The 16,105-nt window shown below is 38.0% G+C and overlaps 1 pseudogene; it reads left to right on the forward strand.

The window, feature by feature from the left end:
• The first annotated feature begins 11,813 nt into the window (after positions 1–11,813).
• Positions 11,814–14,152, forward strand: LOC101432999 (translation machinery-associated protein 16 pseudogene; annotated as a pseudogene).
• Positions 14,153–16,105: the final 1,953 nt, after the last annotated feature.

Consider the following 16,105-nt stretch of genomic DNA (forward strand, 5'->3'; position numbering starts at 1 on the left):
CCCTTACCAGTTTTGCCATGGCCGAATGCCTTCTCTAGGATATGACCTGGTCACCTGCTTTACTCAAGCTCCTTTCCTCCATGCTTCCAATCCCTGTTCAGGCGCCCACTTGCTGAGATCAACTCAACTTCAACAGTACCTGTGGAGGGGATGATGCAAGCCTGAAAGAAAGAAACACACATACACACAGAAATAGTGGTGGCCAGGTGGACCAGAAGGAGCTGATGGCTATCTTCAGTACCTGGGTTGCTTGCTCACTTTATTTTGTACCATAAGTGCAAACAGCACATTCATTGGTTCTCATGGGAAGTTCTTGTTTCTAGGTCACTACAAATACAAAGGTTACTTTTGTTTTCATTAGCCTTTGAGTATTCCAATTTTCTTAAAACTCAGCAAGTTCTGTTTGTTACAGAAATTTTGCCTGCATATTTCTTAATCTAATCTTTTTGTGAACCTTGGCACCTGCTTTGCAGGCCTTCTGGGGACCCTGCTTTGCACTTATGGTACAAAATAAAGCCCTGCTTTGCAGGGCTCCCCACAATGAACAAATAGACACATTGTAATAACAATGCTGAAGTTAAAGACAAGGTTAAAATCTTGAAAGCAGCAAGAGAAAAATGACATTATTTACAGAAGACTCTAACTAAGATTAACAGCTGACTTCTTAGTTGAAACAATGGAGGCCAGAAGGCAGTGTGGTAACATTTTCAAAGTGCTCAAAGAAAAAAACTGCCAACCAAGAATGATATATCCAGTAAAACTATTTTTCAAATGAATGTGAAATAAAGAACAAGATAAACAAAATCTGAGAGACCATGTTGCTAGTAGACTTTCTTTATAAGAAATACTTAAGGAAGTTCTCCAAGCTGAACAGCAAATGACCCTAGATCACAAACAAACAAACAAACAAAAACTAATTGCACCAGGAAAGACAATTTTTTATATGTAAGACAGTATAAATAAAAGCAATGTCTGTAATGTCTTGCTCAGCCAATAACATATAGAGATGTAATATATATGTCATTTGGTAATAACAAGACAAAAGAAGTGGGTAGGCAAAAAGATGTAGTGGTGTAAGGAAATGTCTATTAATGGTAAAGAAATAATTGTGTCAGTGCATCATTGGGTTTGTAATATATAGGTATAGAAATATATCAATAACACCACAAAGAGGGGGAATAAATAGAGCTAGACAGATATAGACATTGTATTAGTCTGCCAAAGGCATACCAATGCAAATTACCAAAAATCTGTTGGCTTTTATAAAGGTTATTTATTTGCGCTAAAGCTTATAAGTTCCAAGGCCTTAAAGAGTCCAACTGAAGGATGTCTTCTCACCAAAGTCAGTTGCCATGTATTGAAGCAAGATGGTTGCTGATCTCAGCCTGGGTCTTTCCTCCCTGGGCTTCCTCTTCAGGCTCCACGGACCCAGCTTTTTCTCAATCTCGGCTATAGGCTGGCATAGAGCTTGTCTCTTACGGCTTCCTGTATCAGTCTCGACTCTTCTCCCAAGGTCAATTGCAAGCTATCATGTGAATGGCTCATATCTCCTCCCAGTATCCCAGGATCAAAAATGACAGAGCTCTCTCTCTTCCTGTGTGTCTTTCTGAGTGAGTATCCATTTATATCAGTCCACCAAGGGGACAGGGACTCAACTTGAGTCACACTTTACTGATATGGTAGAATCAAAGCCTTAATCTTAACAGATACTTCAATCAAGAGCCCCTCAACTGAATCCAATATAATCAAACAGTATCACACCCAGAAGAATAGATTAGCTTACAAACATAATTTTTCCCTTTTTGGGATTTGTAAAATAATCTCAAACTGTCACAGACATAATCACTGGGATTAATTTAGTACAAAATTGAAGGTGATTCAGATATGAGATGTATGGTACAACCTAGAACAACCACCAAAAAATACTCAAAAAATCCTTAAAAACCAATAAATTAAAAAGGTACAATAGAAAATATTCACTTAATGCAAAAGAAAGATTTAAAGGAAGAACAGTGGAATAAAAACAGCGTGAACTACAACATGAACTACAATGTAAACTATAATCCATGCTGTGTAGCAGTGCTCCAAAATGTATTCATCAAATGCAATGAATGTACCACACCAATGAAAGAAGTTGTTGATGTGAGGAGGAGTGGGGTGTACGGGAAGTGGGGTATATGGGAACCTCTTATATTTTTTAATGTAACATTTTGTGTGATCTATGTATCTTTTCTTTTAAAGATAATAATAAAATTTAAAAACTTTTAAAAATATATTTTAATGCTTGTAACTAAGAACCTTATTGGTCAAAATTTGAAACTTAATGGTTGCCATAGGTTCTGAGGGAAGGGAAGGGGAGGAATTGATGGAACATGGGGCATCTTTGGGGCACTGGAATTATTCTGTGTGATCTTACAATGATGGATACAGGCCATTATACATTTTGTCAGAACCTATAAAAGTATATGATGCAAAACGTAAACCATAATGTAAACCACTGACCATGGTTAGTAGCAATGCTTTGATATTTGTTCATCAATTGTAACAAATATACCATACTTAGGTAGGATGTTATTGGTAGGGGAAGATGGGGGTGGAGTGGTGTGTATGGAAATCTCCTGTATTTTTTCCATGTCACTTTTCTGTAATCTAAAGCTTCTCAGAAAATAAAGTGAAAAAAAAAATGAAGAAAGAAAAAAACCCCATGAGATACATGGGAAAAAAGTAAAACGACAGACATATATTCCAATATATCATTAATAATCTTGTTAATGGACTTAATTGTTAATGGACTAAATCTATCCAGAAGACAGAGATTGTAAGACTGGATTGAAAAATGATTCAACTATATACTGTCTACAGGAGACATAATTTAGTCAAAGATGCAAATAGGTGGAAAGTATAGAAAAAAATAGAAAAAGCTATATCAGGCAAATGGCAACTACAAAAAAGCTGGAGTGATTGTACTGATATCATACAAAATGTTCCTACAGATAAAGAGGGACATTTATAATAACAAAAGGGTCAATCCATCAGGAAGGTATAACAATTATAAACATATGGACCAAATAACAGACAACCAAAATGTGCGAAATAAAAATTGACAGATATGAAGGGAAGATAAACAATTTAACAAAAATAGTTGAAGACCTAAATACTCCACTTTTAATATTAGATAGAGTAACTAGAGAGAAATAGAAGACTTAAACCACACATAAACCAACTAGACTGAATAGAAAACTATTGAACTCTCCACCCAACAACAGAACATAAATTCCTTTCCACTGCATATGGAATTTTTTCCAGGATAGACAATATGACACACAATAAAACAAATCTCAATAAAGTTAAAACAGGAGAAATAATACAAAATATGTTCTCTGACGACAATGGAAAGAAATTAGAAATCAAGAGCAGGGAAAAAGATTTATAAAAACACATGTATTTGGAACTTAAATACACTCCTAAATAGCCAATGGGTTAAAGAAGAAATCAAAAAGAAATTCAGGAAACACTTTGAGGTGAATAAACATGAAAACTGAAGACACTGCTAAGGCATTCCTGTAACATAAGTTGGTAGATGTCAATGTAAAGACGATTGCAGATCATTAATCTAATTCTTTAAGATACTGGAAAAAGAAGAGCACATGAAACTTAAAACAAAAGGAAGGAGATAAAAAATTAGAAATTAATTAAATAGAAAAAATTAATGAAATCAAAAATTGATACTTTATTTTTATTTTTATTTTTTTTAATTTTATTTATTTTTTTAAATTTTATTTTCCAATTTTTTATTGACTTTGTAATAATATTACATTAAAAATATATATGTGAGGTCCCATTCAACCCCACCCCCCCACCCCACCTCTCCCCCTCCCCCCCCCCCCAGCAACACTCATTCCCATCATCATGACACATCCATTGCATTTGGTAAGTACATCTTTGGGCACCTCTGCACCTCATAGTCAATGGTCCACATCATGGCCCATACTCTCCTCCATTCCATCCAGTGGGCCCTGTGAGGATTTACAATGTCCGGTGATTGCCTCTGAAGCACCATCCAGGGCAGCTCCATGTCCCAAAGACACCTCCACCTCTCATCTCTTCCTGCCTTTCCCCATACCCATCAGCCACCATGTCCACTTTTCCCAATCCAATGCCACCTCTTCTATGTGGACATTGGATTGGTTGTGTCCATTGCACCTCTATGTCAAGAGGAGGCTCAGATTCCACCTGGATGCTGGATGCAATTCTCCCACTTTCAGTTGTAATCACTCTAGGCTCCATGGTGTGGTGGTTGTCCTTCTTCAACTCCATCTTAGCTGAGTGTGGTAAGCCCAATAAATCAGATTGTAGGTGCTGGAGTCTGTTGAGGCTCAGGACCTGGCTATCACCTTGCCAGTCCAGAGATTCAAATCCCCTAAATATATCTTAAACCCCAACATTAACTGCACCTCCAGCACATTAGCATGAAAGTCTTATGAAGGAAGATCCCATCTGAGTCCAGATTCATCACACATAAACACCAGTTCCAAAGAGGGGCCATCTGACCTGGTAGTTAACCCCATCGGCCATGACCATAACTCCCATGGGTCTCTTTAGCCCTCAAAGGAACCAATATCTGGGGGTTGTATCTGCTTTATCTGTCTCTCTGACTCTGCTCAGTTGTGCATGAGGGCAATCCTTCTGCCAGCCTCCAGACTCTTTTTTAGAAACTCGTAGCCATATAAACTCATTTCTCCTTTCCATTTCCCACTTACTTTAGGTCAAACAGCATTTTAAAGTCATGTTATTTTATGTAGACAGGGATATTCTGCTGATCCGCATTGAACCTTCCGTATAAGGTCATTTTCCAGTTGCATCATCAGTTGGTAGTTGATAGTGGTCCCTCGGTGCCAGGGAGGCTCATCCCCGGGGGTCATGTCCTACGCTGGGGGGAAGGCATTGCATTTACATGCTGAGTTTGGCTTCGAGACTGGCCACATTTGAGTAACATGAAGGCTGACAGGAGGAAATTCCCAGGCACAATGTTGCTCTAGGCCTTGTTCTTATTTTAGGCTTATCAGCTCACAAGCATAGTCATTAGCATCAGGGGCTCACTGTTGAACCCTCACTCCCTCCCGGTCCCCGCCGCTGTACCTGGGAGACTGTCGCTGCTCCCCTAGGGACCACGACAGAGTACCACTGGCCAGGAACCCAGTACCCCCCCTGCTGTGGTTTTTAATTGTTGCCACTATGAGTATATCCAAACATTACCATGTACCCTGGACATATGTTCTGTACAGCTCCCTGTCAGCCATATATCACCTGTCATTGGTATCCCATACCAGTATCCCTCCATTGCCATTGTTGAAACACTCTGTGATCCAGAACTCCCCGAAATATGAAGCCCAATATAATGTCATGGTCCCCTACTAGGGAATGGCATATAGCGATGGATTTAAAGGTTAGATAAAGAACTTGGATAAAGTTAGATAAAGAACTTAGATAAAGAATGTTGACTTGAAAAAATTCTACATCATATCTTTTTTTTTCCCCCCCCCCCCCTAATTATTCAGCTTCTCTTCACAGGAGTCCCAGACCACAGCAATGCATATATATAATATACAGCACTCCCATACATCCACCACAAAACCTTTTTCCTTCCACAGCGATACTCTTACACCCTATTCATATCATATTTACTTAACGTGATGTACAGAGTCTGAGACATTAGCTTTCTAACAAGGTGACATCTGTGCTTACATTATGGTGCATACTTTAGGATACACAGTTCTTTACATTCTTAGTTATCCTATGTTTTACATTATGGTTTACATTATCAGTCTGTCATCTCCTATATGTTATGGTGTAATATTACATGTTTTATATCCATCCTTGTGTACTCTCAAGAAACTCCTCTCTTATCCCCCATTTACCTTGGTTCCACACATTTAACGTCCATTTTCCCTTCCACCTTGGTGCCCACAGTGACAGCCAACCTCCGTTTCCTGAGGAGCCACTTCCAGAGATAGATGGAATAGTGTTCAGGGCCTAACTTGCTCAACTGCCCCAATGCCCTGGGAGCCACCCTTTCTCTCGAGGGATACAGTTCCCTCTATTTGGTGGCATTAGTCCTCCCCAGGATGTGGGTCCACCCCCACTCTCACTACTTGGGTTTCTACCCCATGGTGACACCCACTCTGGCAGAATGAGCATTTAGACATTCCCCAGGAGCCCGTCCTGCATCAGACCTCCCCTCCGAGCATTCTAAACAGGTAACCCTCTTTATTATATTTTGATATGATTTTCTTGGCATTTTACTCTCCACCAACACCTGACCCTCTCCTGTGTTCATATGCTACCCCTCCCTCCCCCCACTTTTGGGCAATGTTACCCATCCGTCCCTCCCCAGCCACCCTCAAACCCCCAAAGCCCCAACCAAAGGCAACCCCTTGCCCCCCTTTTATCTCTTCTTTGTGTTCATACTTACCACCATCTTATCTTAAATTCCACCCCTGCAGACATCGGCTCATATCCTTCCTCCACCCTCCGATTTCCTGTAAGCCTATCGTTCAGTCTCTTGCTATCTAGGGCAGCTTGTTTATTTCATATCATTGAGGTCATGTAGTATTTGTCCTTCAATGTCTGGGTTGCTTCACTCAACATAAGGTTCTCAAGATTCATCCATGTTATCACATGTGTTTGTAGTGTGTTTGTTCTTATAGCCGAGTAGTATTCCATTGTGTGTATATACCACATTTTATTGATCCACTCATCTGTTGATGGGCATTTGGGTTGATTCCAACTTTTGGCAATAGTGAACAATGCTGCTATGAACATTGGTGTACATATATCGGTTTGTGTCCTTGTTTTCAGTTCTGCTGGGTATATACCCAGCAGTGGTATTGCTGGGTCATATGGCAAATCTATGGCTAGTTTTTTGAGAAACCGCCATACTGTCCTCCAGAATGGTTGGATCCTTCTGCATTCCCACCAGCAGTGGATGAGGGTTCCCCTTCCTTCACATCCTCTCCAGCACTTGTATTCTTCTGTTTTTTTCATAGCTGCCAATCTTATGGGTGTAAGATGGTATCTCATTGTAGTTTTGATTTGCATTTCCCTGATAGCTAGAGATTTGGAACATTTTTTCATGTGCTTTTTTGCCATTTGTATTTCTTCTTTGGAGAAGTGTCTGTTTAAGTCTTTTTCCCATTTTTTAAATGGGTTGTTTATCTTTTTATTTTCAAGATATAGAAGTTCTTTATATATGCACGTTATAAGTTTCTTATCAGATATATGATTGCCAAATATTTTCTCCCACTGTGTGGGCTCCCTTTTTACTTTCTTGACAAACTCCTTTGAGGTGCAGAAGGCTTTAATTTTGAGGTAGTCCCATTTATCTATTAGTTCTTTTGCTGCTCGTGCTTTTGGTGAGATATTCATAAATCCATTTCCTATTACAAGGTCCTGTAGATGTTTCCCTACACTGCTTTCTAAGGTTTTTATGGTCTTGGCTCTTATATTTAGGTCTTTGATCCATCTTGAGTTGATCTTTGTATAAGGTGTGAGATGGTAATCCTCTTTCATTCTTCTACATATGGCTATCCAGTTCTCCAGACACCATTTGTTGAATAGGCCACTCTCTCCCAGTTGAGAGGGTTTGGTGGCTTTATCGAATATTATGTGGCTGTATATGTGAGGTTCTATATCAGAGCTTTCAATTCGATTCCATTGGTCTATGTGTCTCTCCTTATGCCAATACCATGCTGTTTTCACCACCGTAGCTTTGTAGTATGTTTTGAAGTCAGGTAGTGTGATTCCTCCAATTTCGTTTTTCTTTTTCAGTATGTCTTTGGCTATTCGGGGTCTCTTTCCTTTCCAAATAAATTTCATAGTTAGTTTTTCTAGTTCCTTAAAGAAGGCTGCGTTGATTTTTATTGGGATTGCATTGAATGTGTAGATCAGTTTTGGTAGGATAGACATCTTAATAATATTCAGTCTTCCTATCCATGAACAAAGAATAGTCTTCCATTTATTCTGGTCTTCTTTGATTTCCTTGAACAATCTTGTATAGTTCTCGGTGTATAAGTTCTTTACCTCTTTAGTTAAATTTATTCCTAAGTATTTGATTTTTTTATTTACTATTGTGAATGGTATTTGTTTCTTGATTTCCTCCTGATCTTGCTCATTATTGGTGTACAGAAATGCTACTGATTTTTGCGCATTGATCTTATAACCTGCGACTTTACTAAACTCATTTATGAGTTCTAGAATCTTCGTTGTAGATCTCTCAGGGTTTTCTATGTATAGGATCATGTCATCTGCAAATAATGACATTTTGACTTCTTCCTTTCCAATTTGAATGCTTTTATTTCTGGTTCTTGCCTCAGTGCTCGAGCAAGTACTTCTAAGACAATGTTAAATAGGAGCGGAGACAGTGGGCATCCTTGTCTTGTTCCTGAGTTTAGAGGGAAGGAGTCTAGGATTTCTCCATTGTAAACAATATTGGCTTTAGGTTTTTCATATATACTCTTTATCATGTTCAAAAATTTTCTTGTATTCCAATCTTTTGGAGTGTTTTTATCAAGAAAGGGTGCTGTATTTTGTCAAATGCTTTTTCTGCATCAATAGATATAATCATGTGATTTTTTTCCTTCAATCTGTTTATATGGTGTATTACGTTGATTGATTTTCTTATGTTGAACCATCCTTGCATACCTGGGATGAATCCCACTTGGTCGTGGTGTATAATACGTTTAATGTGTTGTTGAATACGATTAGCAAGTATTTTGTTAAGTATTTTTGCGTCTAGGTTCATTAGAGAAATTGGTCTGTAATTTTCCTTTCTTGTGATGTCTTTGTTTGGCTTTGGTACTAGGGTAATGTTGGCATCATAGAAGGAGTTGGGTAATGTTCTTTCTGTTTCAATTAAAAATTGATACTTTAAAATTAACAAACTTTTAAATCAGGGGTTCTTAAACCTTTTTTGTTCCATGGACCACTTTGCCAGTCATGTGAAAACCACAGACTCTTTACTAGGTCCACACTATACTGTGCATTATTTAATAAATACACCACATCCACATCAACACATCCTCACTAATTACACTTAAATCATTAATTGGTCGATTACATCTGAGCCTGATTACATCTGTGATTATCAAAGGATATTGCCTTCAGCAATGGGAGGAGTTTCCTTATCCAACCACTTGGAGGCCTCAAAGCAAGAACAGAAGATCTCAGCAGTCAGAAAAAAGGAATTTCTATCTCTATTTCAACCAGCCAGCTTTTCCTGAGAAAATTCATCTTCATTTTCATCCGAGTTCCCAACTTGTAGTTTCTCTGGAGAATTAGTCAAATTTCCAACTTGTACCCTGCTCTGTGAAATTCAGACCTGCCCATCCCCATGGTTGAGTGAACCAATTCCTATAATAAATCTTTTAATATTTATGTATGTGTGATTTATATGTATCTCCTTGGTGCTGTTTTACTGGAGAAACCATGTGTGATACACTTACCATGTGACCCAGCAACACCACAACTCCACTCTTAGGTATACACCTAAGAGATATGAAAACATGTATCTACACAAACACCTGTATATGAAGGAATGTTCATAGCAGCATTATTCGTAACAGCCCAAAAGATGGAAACAAACCAAATGTACATCAAATAATGAATGGATAAATAAAAGGAAATATATCTATACAACAGAATATTATTCTGTCACAAAAAGGAATGAAGTACTGATACATGCTAGAACCTGAATAAACTTGGAAAACATTATGCTAAGAGAAAGGTGCCAGTTACAATAGGCCAAATATTATTTCCTTCATATGAAATGTTCAAAACAGCTAAAATCTATAGAGAAAGTGGTTTAGTTATTGCTAGGATTGTAGTGTGAGTGAGTGAGGGGACAATGTGTGATAAGGGCTGTGGCAGTTTGGTATTATTTATGAATTCCAAAAATAGATATTGGACTGTGGTTGTAAACTGGTCTGTTCCTCTGGACATATTATTTTAGATTCAGAGGTTTCACTTTTATTTTATTAAATCAAGATTAGGGCTTTTATTTGACCACATCATTAAGGCAACTTGGTTTGAGTCTCTGGCCCCCTTGGTAGGATATATAAATGGATGCTCAATCAAGGATGCGTGGAAGTAAATACATGGAGAAGGAGAACACAGAGAGTTTTGTTTTAGATGCTGGAGCCCCAAGGAGAGAACCTAGCCATTCGCTTGATAGTTTGCAGCTGAATAGACCAGAGCCCTGAACAGTTGAGAAAGCCCAGAAAGAAACAAGCCCCAGGAAGAGAGATGACCCTATCCTAGCCTGCAGCTGAGATTGGAAGAAGCTAGGACCATGGAGTCTTAGGAGGAAGAGGAAGGCTGAACCCTCGCAGAGACTGGCAGCCTTCTTGCTCCAACACATGGCAACAGACTTTGGTGAGGGAAGTAAATTACTCTATGGCTTTTTGACTGAAAGCTTCTACCCCAAATAAATACCCTTTATAAAAGCAAACAGATTTCTGGTATTTTGCATCAGCACCTCTTTGGCTGACTAGTACAAGGGCGAAAGACTAAAAGGTACTGGATTTCTTTTTGAGGTAATAGAAATGTCCTAAAATCAACTATGGGGATGGTTGCAAATATCTTTGAATATTAGAAAAAGTATTGAATTGAACACATTAAATGGATGAATTTATAGTATACGAAATATATTACAAAAACCAGTTAAAAATAAAAATAATTTTAAAAGTAACAATACATGAAATTTCTAAGAGATATGAAAACATATGTCTACATAATATATCTGGATTGATTAAGACTGGACTCAAGGTTGGTATAGGGAGAAAAACTGTTCAGTGACTAGCATTAGGGAACAGGGTTTTCACTGAAGCAAAAGTTGTAAGTATCAAAATATGTGGAAGCAGATGTGGCACAAGCAGTTAGGTACCTGCCTCCCACATGGGAAGTTCTGGATTCAGTTCCTGGTGCCTCCTAAAGAAGATGAGCAGGTGCAATGAGCTGACAAATAAGCAGGCAAAATGAGCAGACACAAAGAGTTGGGAGGAAATGTGGCTCAAAAGGTTGGGCATCCACCTCCCACAGGGGAAGTCCTGGGTTTAGATCCCAGTGCCTCTGAAAGAAGACTAGCATACAACAGACAGACATGACAAACAGAGACAATGAGCAAACACAATGAGCAGAGACCATGTACAGACAACGAGCAGACACAGCAAGCAGAAAATGAGCAGACAGACAAGAGCATCATCTCAGGAGGGGAAATAAATAAATAAATACTTTTAAATATTTAAAATAATAATAAAAGATATAATGGTAGTCACTCTTTTTTTTTTTAAGATTTTATTTTTTATTCATTTCTCTCCCTTTCCCCCCTGTTGTCTCTTCTCTGTGTGCTTTTCTGTATCTGCTTGGATTATCTGGCAGCACTGAGAAACTGTGTCTCTTTTTTATTGTGTTACCTTGCTGAATCAGCTCTCCATGTGTGTGGTGCCACTCCTGGGCAGGCTGTGTTTTTTTCACACAGGACAGCTCTTCTTGTGGGGCACACTCCTTGTATGTGGGGCACCCCTATGCTGGGGCCAGCATGGCATGGCACTCCTTGTGTACCATAGCACTGTGCATCGGCCAGCTCACCACAGGTCATGAGGCCCTGGGAATCAAACCCTTGACCCTCCATATGGTAGATGGATGCTCTATCAGTTGAGCCACATCCTCTTGCCGGTATTCACTCTTATTTAACATAGTATTAGAAGTACTTGCTAAGCACTGAGGCAAGAAAAACATATAAAAGCCATCCAAACTGGAAAGGAAGAAGCAAATATTTCACTATTTGTAGATGACATGATCCTCTATGTAGAAAGCCCCAAATAATCCACAACAAAGCTTCTAGAGTTGATAAACTAATTCAGTAATGAGATAGGATATAAGATCAGCATGCAAAAATCAGTAGTATTTCTGTATACTAATGAGCAACTGAGGAGGAAATCAAGAAAAAAATTCCATTTACAATAGTAGCAAAAAGAATCAAATATCTAGAAATAAACTTAACTAAAGATGTAAAGGACTTGTACACAGAAAACTGTACAAAATTGTTAAAGGAAATCAAAGAAGATATAAATAAAGGGAATAATATTCCATGTTCATGGATTGGAGACTACACATCATTAAGATGTCTGTCCTACCCAAATTGATTTACAGATTTAATGCAATCCCAATAAAAATCGTAACAGCATTTTTTTTTACTGAATTAGAAAAGTCAATTATGAAATTTATTTGAAAGGAAAAGGGGCCCTGAAGAACCAAAAACATATTGAAAAGAAAGATGAGACTGGAGGAATCACTCTATCTCTCTTTAAAGCATACTACGAAGCTACAGCGGTCAAAACCACATGGTATTGGCACAAGGATAGACATACCAACCAACTGAGAGTTCTGATATCAGATCAGTCAACTCATATTTGACAAGGTCACCAAGCCCACTCAACTGTGACAGAATGGCATCTTCAACAAATGGTGCTGAGAGACCTGGATATCCATATCCAAAAGAATGAGAGAGGACCATCACCACACACCCTATACAAAAACTAAATTAAGATGGCTCAAAGACCTAAATATAAGCATCAAGACTACAAAACTCCTAGAAGAAACAAAACAAAAAAAAACCCACAAAACTCCTATAAGCTCCTAGAAGCATCTACGAGATCTTGTAGTAGGAAATGGTTTCATAAACGAAGTATGAGCAACAAAAGAAAAAATAGATAAATGGGACCTCCTCAAAACTAAAAACATTTTTGCTTCAAAGGAGTTTGGCAAGAAAGTGAGAGGGCAGCCTACTCAATAGGAGAAAATATTTGGGAACCACTTCTCCAATAAGAGTCTAATATCCAGCTTATATAAAGAAATTCTACATCTCAAAAATAAAAAGACAACCCATTTAAAAAATGGGCAAGAGATTTGAATAGACACTTTTCCAAAGAGGAAATACAAATGGCTAAAAAGAACATGAAAAGATGCTCGATATCACTACTATTAGGAAAATGCAAAGCAAAACTACAATGAGATATCATCTTATACTTATTAGGCCGACAGCTATTAAAAAAACAGAACAGAGAACTACAAGTGTTGGTGAGGATGTGGAAGAAAGAGAAACCTCATCCATAGCTGGTGGAAATGTAGAATGGTTCAGCCATTGTGTAGGACAGTATGGTAGTTCTTCAGGAAGCTAACTATAGAGTTGCCATATGATCCAGCAATCCCACTACTAGATATATACCCGGAAGAATGGAAACCAGGGACATGAATGGATATATGTACACCAATGTTCACAGCAGCATAATTCACTATTGCCAAAAATTGGGAGCAACCCAACTGTCCATCAAAAGATGAATGAGTAAGCAAAATGTCATATATAAATAAAACGGAATATTACTTAGTTGTAAGAATGAGTTTTCCTGTAGGGCCCCACGCAGCCTTTTCTGGCTTCACATGTCCATGTCCATGTTTGGACAGGAACTTCTCTGAGAGTATTACCCACTGTGTTCTGTGCAGTTGCCCCTGTCTGGAGCTCAGTCGCCCTCCAGGGTCACGAGGACATCATCATGCCTAAGGCATCAAAAGGAAAAGGTACAGGAAGGGGAAAAAGTCATCCATCCATATAGTAGAAAAGCAACTCAAATTACGAGAGAGGCCCACAAACAAGAAAAAAAAAGGAAAAATTGAAGAACGAAAAGTAGACTATTCAAAGAAAGACACTTGTGAATTAATTGAAAGGTTTTTAAAATTGATCCAGCAAGGAACTGGAGTAGATTGAATTACATAACAGCATCAAAGACAGGCAGGGAAGGAGACACTCTTCCCAGGGGACAATCATCAAGCAACGATGGCACGTGAGCGGCAGCAGTATGGAGGAAATGGCCTTGAGAGTCCAGACATTGATAATGAGGGTAATCTGAGCACTGTTAGGAAATGGAATATTGATCTGAAGAAATTGCCAAGCACTAAAATGAGAAAAATCTTTGCTAATGATGCAGTTCCTAAGAAGTGCAAGAGGAAAACTATTGTAACTGTAGACAAAGATTTAGGTGAGTTGCAACTAAAAGGTAAAACCAGTGACTCAAATGAGGAGATGGCTGCTGTGGCCTAATTGTCTTTACTCTGAGTTTAAATAATTTGAGACCTTCAAGTTATACTCAGTAAATATATATATATATTTTTTACATACATCATCTATATACAGAAATTTCTTATTAGATCATTCTCTTACACAGAGTTCTGTTTTTAGTTTAAAAAAATGATATTATGATTTTTATTGAAAACCAAGATTGCTTCATCATTTACATTATGATGCTAGAGTGGATATGAAATGGTCTGCAAAACCTATTAACCTGAATTTCCAGGGATGTGTGGCAGTGTGATATGAATGAGGACAGAAAGTGTTCAAATTTTTTCGGTCCTGTGGATACTTCTTGAGCTGTGATGATGGCATTGTTGTCCTTCAGTAATAGTGTCACACTAATCCTCCTCTTAAATATTAAATCTAACTTTTTGTTATAAAATAGGGAATATGGGATGCAGAATTCATATAGGTTGTTTTGATTTTACATTAATTATATTTGTTATTTTCTGAACCAGAGTTAAGTGGTTTAAAAAATGTCACTTGTTATGTTGATCTTCAACACTTAATCACTAATCTTTTGTCAAAAGAGATGAATGATTTCAAGATAGATCCATTTGATTGTATACTATTTTCTGCTTCCTAATTGTGAGAAATAGGTTTTGTTTGTGGAAACATAGCTAAATTGGTCATCATAGATGACCGTCTTTTTAATGGTGCATTTTTGTGTTTTCCTCTGAGAGAAAGGTTAAATTGGCATATAACTAAATATTTCAAGTGTCAAAAAAAACACATGGATGTGTAGAATGTTCTTCATGAAACTCATTACATATAACATAACTTTTAATCTATTTTTAATAGGAAAAAGGGGGATGTTCTTAAATATTTTCAAGAAAGGAAAATAGTTAATGTTGTATGAGGTTAACTAGACATCAACTAAGTCTTATTAACAATCTAACATGTTATAACTTTATATTTATGAAAATTAAAAATAAAATTTATTTCCACACAAAAAAGAGAAGAAATGAAATATTGACACGTATGACAACATGGATGAATACTGAAGACCTTAGGTTGAGTGAAGTAAGCCAGTCACTAAAGGACCAATATTATATGACCTCACTGATATGACCTAAGCATATTGAGCAGACACACAGAGCTAGAGGCTGAGAGATAGGTTATCAGGAGACAGAAAGGGAGTAGAGTGTGGTGAGCCAATGCTCAATATGGACAAAACCCATGATAAGGTGGAAGGAGGTGGTTTGGCAGTGGAGCAGGGTGATGATAGTACAGGGATGTGAATGGAGTTGATGATGCTAGAATGTGAGGGTTGGATTGGACTATTCATGGAACTGGGTGGAGGGTTGGAGTAAGGAACAGGTGAACTCTGAGGAGTTTTAGGTCTGTGGTTGAAGCTACAATGGTGGGAGTGTTCTTTGGGTAAATAAGGCAGGGGGGTCACTGGTTCAGGGCGTTGGTGGGGGGCTATATGTGGGAAAGGGTGCACCTGGCATATGCTTCTATGGAATATGAATGTGTTCATCTTATCATATGGTATTATCCCAGTGGGTGGAGACCCATACAATAAATAACAAAATATTAAACTATCATCCTGGGGAGTCCTGCTACATTCTCAAATAGAGGGACAAAAATCTCCTGAGTACATAGACAGTGCCTAATAAAAAAAAGAGACCAGTGTATAAAGTCCTCAATATCAGTGGGTATAATTATGAGCCTTATTCTTCAAAAATTGAAACTTAATGGTTATAATAGGTTCCAAGAGGAGTGGGATGCAAGAATAGGTGGAACATAGGGCATTTACAGGGCATTGGAAATGATCTTGCAATGACAAATACAGGCCATTATATATTTTACCAAAACCCGTAAAACTGTATGGTGTAAAATTAAAATCATAGTGTAAACCATTGGCCATGGTTAGTAACAGTGCTTCACTATTTGTTCATCAATAGTAAAAAATGTACC

This window comes from Dasypus novemcinctus, chromosome 20, assembly GCF_030445035.2.
Source record: "Dasypus novemcinctus isolate mDasNov1 chromosome 20, mDasNov1.1.hap2, whole genome shotgun sequence".
Taxonomy (NCBI): Eukaryota; Metazoa; Chordata; class Mammalia; order Cingulata; family Dasypodidae; genus Dasypus; species Dasypus novemcinctus.